Source organism: Trichosurus vulpecula, chromosome 5 (assembly GCF_011100635.1).
Source record: "Trichosurus vulpecula isolate mTriVul1 chromosome 5, mTriVul1.pri, whole genome shotgun sequence".
In the NCBI taxonomy this organism is placed as follows: Eukaryota; Metazoa; Chordata; class Mammalia; order Diprotodontia; family Phalangeridae; genus Trichosurus; species Trichosurus vulpecula.
The window spans coordinates 96,825,197-96,835,103 of NC_050577.1; the positions used below are offsets into that span (position 1 = coordinate 96,825,197).

Sequence of the window (9,907 nt, forward strand, 5' to 3'; positions counted from 1 at the left end):
GCCACACATCACTGAAGACGATAAAAATTTAGCACCCACCAAATTCCTAATAAGACATGAGCTGGCACCAAAAAACATACATGGGAAATTCATTATCCTTCATGGACAGAAGACAAATACTATAAATACTGACTTTAAAATATCCCGGAAAACTCTAAACAGCAACTCTATCATTACCTGACCATTACCACTGACCAAACTGTTAGCCGCAATTACCTAGACAAACAAAACCATTTTATTTCTAATTTCCAAGTTACAGCATTAAAAGATTTTTGAAATACTTAGCAGAGATCAAAATCACATAGCAACATGATGAGGTTCATGCCATCTATGATGTTGTGTCTACTAATGAAGTTGTACTAAGGATGCTTTCAGTGAACCTACATGATCAATTTATACCCTAATATTTTTATTCAATATACAACTAGAAAATCTACCTGTGCAATATACAACATTAAATATCAAAGAATAGTAGCAGGATAGTAACTTACCTTATCCCTGTCCCCTGGGGGGAAAAAATTAAACAAGATGACAGACAATGTTGTAGTGGGTAAAAATCTAGAGCTACCTCAGTATCAGGAAAACCTAGGTTTCAATTCAACCTGCGACACATACATATGGCTGTGTGACCCTACCTTTTCTCTCTACATCCCAGGCAATTCTCTAAGACTTGCATGAGCTGCAGGTCAGGCACCAATTTGTACTGGTAGTTATTTTCTCACTAAGAATTTAGTTCCACCAAACCAAAGAAGAAACATGTACTGTCCAAAAACATTATTACTGATAATAAATATTGCCAATAAGTGTCAAGGCTCAATAATTTTTTTAAAAATTTAAATATATACTAAGAAAAAGAAACATTATAAACTTAAACACAAAATATAAAGTGTTATGCGCACAGCAGAACATAGAAGATTCAGAATATATAGCAATAGCTTTTCATTTCAAGACAGCCTATACATTAAATGCTATGTGTTATGCTAAAAGCTGTCCATCTTTTCTTTGCTTCCTTGTAGGTTTTCTTTTCTTCTCTGCTGTACACTTTTAACTTGGTTCTTTTTTCCCCCTTCCTTCGCCCTCCCCTACAATTGAGCATGGATATATTTATATATAGGTATGTAGGTACTGATAAATATATACATACATACATACATACATACATATTGATTCCACTCCTAATCTTTCTTTTTATGTTTGTACATATCTTTTTCTCCTCTCTCTCCTAATTCCTCTACTTTTAAAACCCCAATTTAATAGATAACACAGCCCCAAGAGTCACAACCATCAAATTACAAAGAATGAAAAATTTTCAACAATAGACACCAAGGAAAGTGAAAGCCAGAGGGAGGATGAACAAGATGTACTGCATTCCCATTATCCTTCCTTTTACTGAAGTCATGCTGAAGATGCATTCACTGAGTCTAAAGAAAATGATTTTTATATCCTTAGACTCTCAATGAACCAACTTATTCTAGTTGCTCACAGTTTAGATGATGGAAGTTACCAACTCTGTTCTTTCTGAAGAAATGGAGGACTTCCAGGCCTTTCTACCTGGCACCTGAATTTTTTTTCACATGTTGTCTCTCTCAATTAGAATATATAAGTTCCTTGACAGCAGAGACTCTCTTGATTTTTCTTGACCTATAGTAAGTATTTCATAAATATTATCATTGAATTATAAAAAGCAGTCATTTTATATATTTGCACAATTGTTCACAGAATACTGAATGTAAAATAGCAGAAAATGATTTTCCTCTAGCCCGTTTCTATCTGAACCCTACTGAAAAAGAAAAAAGATGAGAATGTCAATAATGTAGAAAAATGCCATTCAACAACTATGAATACCTACTTTCTGCAAAGCCCTGTGCTGGGGATACCTTAAGTAAAAAAAAAAAAGTACTTGGAAAAGTATTATGTTCAAGAAGCTTGAATTCCAAAGGGGTTACCATATGTATGTAAATATACAAAAGTAGTACAGAGCAATTTCAGGAGTGCTAATAATCTGAAGAATCCAGAAAAGCTTTGCATTTAGTAAACTACAGATTCTATGAGGTAGACACACAGGTATTCATGGATCAGGTTCAATTTCTACCAAAGTAGAGCTCTGTTCCCACTGAAATCTTAATTTGAGACAATCATTGAACTTAGCGATTGAAAATAAGTGAATAAGTCATATTAAAGTGTCCCCAGATGCCCTGAGAACACACTCAAAAGGTAACAATGCATATTAGTTACAGGTCGGCTTTTATTCCAAATCACAGACAGTGCAAATGAGTGGGGGTGTTGACTCACCCCAGAAGGAAGGTAAATTTTCCTATCAAATCTGCACAGGATGAGTAACTACCTCACAGTAATAGTGCAGGGGGGGGGGGGGGGAAGTCCATCTATTACTCTGACACCATTTTACAGATTAGGTGACTAGGGCTCAGAGAGGTTAAATAACTGACCCAAAGTCAATGTCAGAGGTGAGATACAAACCTAGGTCTTTTGTGATGCCAAGTTCTGTGTTCCTCCCATTACACTATTCTAGCTCACTAAAACTCTGCCAGGGTCCATAAGCTGTAACATAACTACCAATAATGCCACCAGAACTGCAGAATCTATTGCTATGCCACTTCAGCCTGAATGTGTTCCTTCATTTAAGCGAAAGGGAGGGAGGAAGAGGGGGGAGGGAAGAGAAGAATGAATATAATCATCTTTGGTACTCAATCACATTTACAAATGTTAGCTATTACTTTTATTAGCTATTGCACTGTTGACAATGTACTGGTCTCTACATGGAAACTCCTACCACAGGTAATCAAATGACCCTATACCCCTTTGCCTTAATTCACAGTACCCCTTTATTTCCCTCTTCTATTGTTCTTGTTTTCTAAGGAGTATGCTTGTTTATACTGCTTCAATATAACAAGATTTTCACCAAAAAAGTCATTACAATGACTTCTTTTACAATCATATTTTAATGAGTAAGATTCTTTCAAAATTTGCCTTTCATAAGATTTTTTAAATATTTGAAAATAAAAACATTTAGTATACCACTGTTGATGGCACTAGCTTAATAGTAAATGCAGTAACAATATGGAATATGCACCGAGTGCTTTAAGGTTTGCCAAGTCCTACACATATAATAAGCTATTTCATTTGCTATAGCTCACCTGGAAGCATGCCTGTGTATAGCTACTATATAAATGCAAGCAATTATATTTACACATTACAAACATGGAATACGAAAAACTTTTTCACATTAAATTTTCTCCAAATTATTTTCATTATTAAAATTTTATTTATCAATTTTAATGGGTTACTATTTTTAATGAAATGTCAAATCTATTTTTTAATTAAAGGCATTTAAAGTTAACTGAGGAATAAACTCTATAATCAAATGTTATTCTGATTTTAATAATAGTAATAATGATATCTAGCATTTTATATAGGGCCTACTATGTGCCACCAGGCACTGCGTCAAGCACTTTATGAATTTATTTCATTTGATTCTCACAACCATGGAAAATAGGTGCTATTATTATCCCCATTTTACAGTAGAGGAAACTGAGGCAAACAGATTAATTGAATTACCCAAGGTCACAAAGCTAATAAGGGTCAGTGATTGGTCAAATTTGAACTCAGGCGTTCCACACTCTAGGCCCCATCCATTGCTCCACTTAGCTCCTTCTCCCTACAAATGTGAAAATACTTCAGGACTTCCTGCTGATCACTATGCATAAGACTTTAAAGAGTACCAGACTCAGAAAGCTCCAAAGATATGAAAGCTATGAAGGGCAAAAACACCAAAGAATGAAAATCTGGTCAACAATTTTTGCTCCTCAGCGGCTCTGAGCTTAAAAAGTGATGATACCGGCATGCAACAGCTACCAGATTTGAATAACCTTGGTATATTTCTCTCCAAATCCATCCCTCCTCTAACTTCTTTAATTCTGTTGAGGGTACCACCATCTTTCCAGTCACCAAGATCCTCACTCACCCCTCAGATCCAATCAGCAGCAAATGTTGATTTTTCTACCTCTATACAATATCCTTCCTATCGCTCACACAACCATTACCCCTAGAGTTCAGGTATTCCTCATTTCTCTTCTTACCAAGTGAAACAGCCTCCTAATTGATCTCCCTGCATTCAACCTCCCCTTACTCTAATCCATTTGCCAAACCTGATAATATTCTCCAAGTCCCACCATGTTACTCCTGTGCTCAAGAATCTCCATTGGCTCCCTCTTGTCTCATGGATAAAATACAAATTCCTCTTTCCTAGCTATTAAAATCCTTCACAATCTACTTCCAGTTTACTTTTCCATGCTTACTGACTGCACTCTGTAATGCAGCAAAGTAGATTGCCTGAGGTCCCCCAACTCAACACAGCATCTCCTCTCACTGATTTCAAAAGGTTGAGCTCCATGCAGAGAATGCTCTTCCTTCTCCACTATCACCTCAAATTCCAGAGCTTTCTTTAAGGCTCAGCTGTAGAAGCTTCCTTCTACAGGAAGGAGGCCTATCCTTATTCCTGCCCAGTTCCTTCAGGTATCCCCTAAAATTACTTTGTACTTGGTAGATATTCCATATTTATTTTTCCATGTACATATTTTTTCCCTTGGCCCCCCAAAATAGACTAAACTGCTTCAGTTTTTGTCTTTGTATCCCCAATGCCTAGCATAGTGCCTGGCACATAGCAGGCACTTGATAAATGCTTTGCTGAATGAATAACAAGTATAAGCACTATTGCCAATATGGCAATACTATGGCATACAACATTAGTAACTGCTTCATTTTGTCTGACTAGGTACACCACTAACTAGATTCCTATCTCAATACATATTCAGTCATTCAGCCAACATTTTTTTTTTGAGGGGGGAAGGCAAGGCAACTGGGGTTAAGTGACTTGCCCAAGGTCACACAGCTAGTAAGTGTGTCAAGTGTCTGAGGCCACATGAACTCAGGTCCTCCTGATTCCAGGGCCAGTGCTCTAACTCACTGCGCCACCTAGCTGCCCCTCAGCCAACATTTATTGAGTATACTGCCTACCATTATCAAAGCACTAGGAGAGATTAAAGATAAATACTGTTACTGCAAGGAGAGAACAAATATAATACAGATGAGAATGAAAGTGCATTAAGGAGGTTAAAGTACAAGATTAGATGAGAAAGAAATCACTTCCAAGTAAGAGAAAAATCCTTTCCAATGGAGATGAAGTAACTTGTAAGCTAAAATAAGTAATGTTTTCCAAATAAAATCTAACGCAATGTTCTAACTGGTTTTCCATCCTTCCAAAACTTAAATAACAGGAACAACTAGAAAAAATTCTTATTTCTTAATTTCATGGGCAAGACTGTGAGATTTTAATGTTCTTTCTACCCTGAAAGGAGCCTCATGTCATAGTGCAGAGCTGATCCTGGAGCCAGAAAGACCTGGGTTCAAGCGCCACCTCTGAAACATACTGGCTGTGTGAACCTAGTCATTTAAAACCTTTGTGCCCCCGAGGCAACTCTCTAAGACTATAATTTGCAGAGTAGGTGCCCACTGGTATTGGCACGATTATCCTTATTCAAAGAAATCAGAGGTCCAGTTTCTATCTTCTATCCTTCTACTACTAACCACCAACCTCTAATACAAATAACAAAATACAACGAAATTGTTGATGAAAAACTTGCTAAAATTTCATACATTGCTTGAAACTCACAATTTGACACATAACTACATTCTCAACGCCTAAGCTAGGAATGATCCTACCAATCAAATATTTATTTGGCTTTTATGTGCAAGGCACTGTACTAAGTGCTGTAAGAGATTAAAAAACAGAATAGTGGTATACCTTAAATTCTTATGAGAATTTTGTTTTTCAAGAGGACTCTAAAAATACTCATTTCACGCAGCTATTCATGTTCTTAGCATTTTAATACAGGGTACACCTGAAACGGGATAATGGCAAAGCTTAAACAAGGTAGCAGAGTAAAAAATCCTGGCTCAAGGACCTATACGACCATGTGGAAGCCACCTGTCTGTCTTAGTTGCCTCATCTGTAAAATGGGGGAGGTCGTCAAATTAAACAATCTCAAAGATCTATTCCAAAACTAGAGTCTATGAACAAGAACAGGAGAGTAGGTGGTCTTAAGAAATAAAATTTGTGAACTGGAGAAAATTCTTGCTTACGTAGATCTGAAAGATAAAACCAATCTTGAAAAACAATGTTCAATTGGGAAAACATTATTGGGCATTTTAAAAAAAAAAGTTAATTTCCTATACTTAGCAACATTATATTCCACTAGCTTTAAGAAGCTCTATTGAACACTCCAAAAAAGGAGTACATTCAAATTGAAGCAAGAGTTCCAATACCTTTAGAGTTCTGAAAGCTTTAAATTCAATAAATTTTTTACTCAAAAAATGAATGCAATAAATGGAAAATGTTAAAACCAGGCTTAAAAAATTTTAACTTCACCAGCTGAAGAGAATGAATGAATGAATGAAGAGAAGAATCTCTCTCAAAATAGCCAACACTTCTAGGATGAGATTTTTGGAGGGGGCAAAATTGTATAGTTTGCTGCAGTTTGTAAGCATCAGAACATTAATTTAAGGTATATAAAATTTGTAGCATTTCAGAAAGTTAAGTGAGGATGACTGCAATTTGACCTCTCAAATTCTCTACTTTCATTATCTTCAAAGGTCCTCTTGCCTGCAACTGGCAATCTATTCCAAGAGGTTTTTTAAAATTGCAGCTATTCATGAATGAATGGAAAATTTTTTATCAAATGTTTATTATGTACAAATCATCAATGTCATACTTCTGTTTCAATACATCCCCTAAATTAGCCAAACCTTGTGATAAAAAAATGAAATTTTGCTTCCCATCTACAGTATAAAAGGCATGATTGTATCCCAAATGAAAACTTTACTGTTTTAATCCCACCACCTCCAAAGTAATTAAACATTTCATTAAATTAGAACTAAGAACCGTCTTCAGAATTTACTGTAACACATGCAAGGGGAAAAGGCACAAAAGTTCATTCAAATATATATACACCTACGTATGTATGCCCATATATATCCACACCTATGTTATATATACATATGTGTATGTACACACATGTATGTGTATATATACATACAAATGTTATTCTATTTTATATTAACTTTAATTTTATTCTCTATAAAAATGAAACCTTAGGTTAATGTTACCTATACTAATGTTACTACAAATTACAGTGTCACAAAAGTCGTGGTGCAGTTTTAGGCAGTAAGACTTTTGAAACGCCCTGTAACAACAGATATAAAATAAATGAAAAGCTTGATGATGTACTTGAATATGCTTTCAAGCCCACCAAGAGTTTTGAGAAAGCCTTTCTGTTATGTATGACATATTAGCAACATAACAAGCAGCTTTAAAATATCCTGTATAAAATAGAAGCTTCACAATGCTAAAAGGTAAAAGCGCACTAAAAACTTTGGGTATCCCCTGTTGATGTATACACCTACACCACAGCCAGTTTCCGTGGTCTCCCTGGAACCATCGCTCGGGCCCTGCCCTGGAGAGAGGACGAGGAAACCTGGCTTTGGGGTCTACACCTGACCCGAATAACTCCACCGAGGCTCCTATGCCCCCCGCCCGGGGCTCCCAAGCTTCCGTGAATACCGAGGGGTCACTCTCTACCTTTCGCGTGGCCCGAGGCGCCCAAAGCATGTCACCCGTCCCAGGTCCCCAGAGTCGGGAGGGGGCGCCGACCGGCCCAGCTCGAGCAGGACCCCGCTGCCTCAGTGTCCCCAGCGGGAAGGGGAACCCCGTCCCCTTCTTCCCTCTTCCCCGTGGCCTCTGCCCTGGGAGGGCCGAGGGGCGCTGGGAGAAGGGCCAGAAGGTACGATTATTATCGGATAATACTTAACTCCCCGGGATCCCGGCAAGGAAAAGGCCGGCCGATGGCGGGCGAGCATACAGAGAGGACCCAAGGACCCCCGGGAACGGGACGGGACGCGACGCGATCAGGAACCGGAAAACGAGCTCGGTCTTCCTGCCCACCCTCCTCCTCCGCCTCCGCCTCCGCCTCCTCCTCGCCGCTGCTGTCGCCCCCGCGCCCTCACTAGCTGAGGCAGCTCAGGGGAGAAGGACGAGGCGGCGGAGCCTGGGGTGGGAAGAGCACTGTCCCCGGAAGGAGGGAGGGGGGAGTGAAGGAGGACCCCCCCCCCGGCCAAGCGCTGGGCTCCTAGCCCGGCCCTGCCCTTGCGGCGAGCCGAGGCCGAAGGGCACCGAGCGCACGGCGTGTCCGGCCAGGGAGGCAGCGGCGGCGGTAGCACAACCACCAGAACCCGGCCGCCGCCGCCGCTGCTGGGAGAAGGGCCTATATATAGCCAGTGCGTAGTTAGTAGCGCCGAGCGTAGCAGAGCCCCGGGGCCTGGGCCGCAGGGGCCACCCGGGGTGACTCAGTACCTGCACTCCCACCGCACCACCGCCTTTCTTCCCCTTCCCTCCTCTGCCTCCCCTCCCCCCGCAACACGCACCTACACGAGGCCCCCGGCCCGGGCCAGCACCTCTCGCTTCCGCACACCCCTCCCCCAGCACCCGACCCGGAGAGCCGTGTCCAAGACCGGCCCAAGGCCCCGGCGGCGCCCGGCCCAGTGCCGTCGGGCGTCGTCTCGGTCGCGGTCACCGTCACTGCGACACCGCGGCTCCGGCCCGGGCCTGCTCCGCTCCCCCGGCCCCAGCCTCCTCCAAGCGGCCTACACTCACCAGCATCTTCCTCCCGGGCCGAGGAGGCTCTGCCGGCGTCGCCACCTGCCCCACAGGGTCTCTAGTGCGGTTCGGTACCCGTCCCGCCAAGGTCTGGACGCGTCCCACTCTCCCAGGGGCCGCCCGGACTGGAGCTGCGTGCGACAGACACCCGCTCCCTCCTCCCCCTCCCCCCCTGCCGCCGCCGCCAGTCCCGCCCACCCTCCTCCTCCTGCCGCTGCCGCCGCCGCCGCAGCCGCGCACCCTCCGCCCGCCCTCAAGCCGCTCAGTCCCGGTCCGGCCGGCCGGCCGGCCCGCTTAGCCTATCACACACCCGGCAGAGGGGGGCCATCGCCGCAGACGCCATCGCCGGGGTTCAGGCCCTAGAGACTCCCTGGACCCCGCCTCCACGCTGCCCTCTTCTACCCGGAGCCCTCGGGTTAGAGGTCACCCCCCCCAGCTTCCCGGGTAATAAGACCGACCTGCCCCCTAAAATAAACATACCCCCCACCACAGTCCAAGGCTTAAGTTTCCTCTCTGCCGCGTTGCCCCTGAAAAAGAGCCGAGTTCCCACGATCCCTCCCCCACACAACGAGTGCGAACCTGCGGGGCCTCCAGCTGCAGCGCGCCGGCAGCAGTAGAGCAGCAGCGGCGGAGCGCATCCGTCCAGAAGCAGTCGAGTCCTCCAGTTTGCTCCTCCCGGGCCCTCCTCTGCCAACCCGCCCCCCGCCCCATCCTGCCCTCCTCCAGGGAGGCTCAACTGCAGCTCGAGAGCCAGCCGGGAACCCGCGCTCATTAAGTGCCTTCGGGGCGCGGGGCAGGGAGGCGCTCCGCAGAAAGCCCGGGGTGGGGGTGGGGATGTCTCCAATTTAGCCTGTCCTTGGTGGGGTGGCTGCGAGCTGGCTCCCTCTACTAGACTAGGAGCTCCTCGAAGGCAGGGACTGGGTTTTTGCTTTTCTTTGAATTCCCAGTGCCTAGCAGGCACACGGTCGGGCCTGGTACCTAATAAATGTTGACTTAAGCCAAATGCTCCCACAAATTAAGAACAGACTTGGGGAAGACACTCGGGAACAAGAGATGCTTTTGTCTTGTGTTCACGAGGCAGGGTGCACTTCGGCTCCCAGGAAGAGCTGGGTTCAAATACTACCCAGCCACTTTCCAGTTGTGTGATTCTGGGAAAATCACTTAATCTTGCAGCGCCTC

The 9,907-nt window shown here is 43.5% G+C and overlaps 1 protein-coding gene across 2 annotated transcripts in view; it reads right to left on the reverse strand.

Moving 5' to 3' along the window:
* CUL1 (cullin 1) overlaps positions 1-9,623 on the reverse strand; it is a 117,474-nt gene extending 107,851 nt beyond the window's left edge. The window contains exon 1 of one of the 2 annotated variants that reach the window (XM_036759510.1): positions 9,308-9,623. The gene's annotated coding sequence lies outside the window, so the exon portion shown is untranslated. Of the gene's footprint in view, positions 1-8,725; positions 8,921-9,307 lie in introns of those variants that run through there. The other variant, XM_036759509.1, reaches the window with a different exon arrangement.
* Positions 9,624-9,907: the final 284 nt, after the last annotated feature.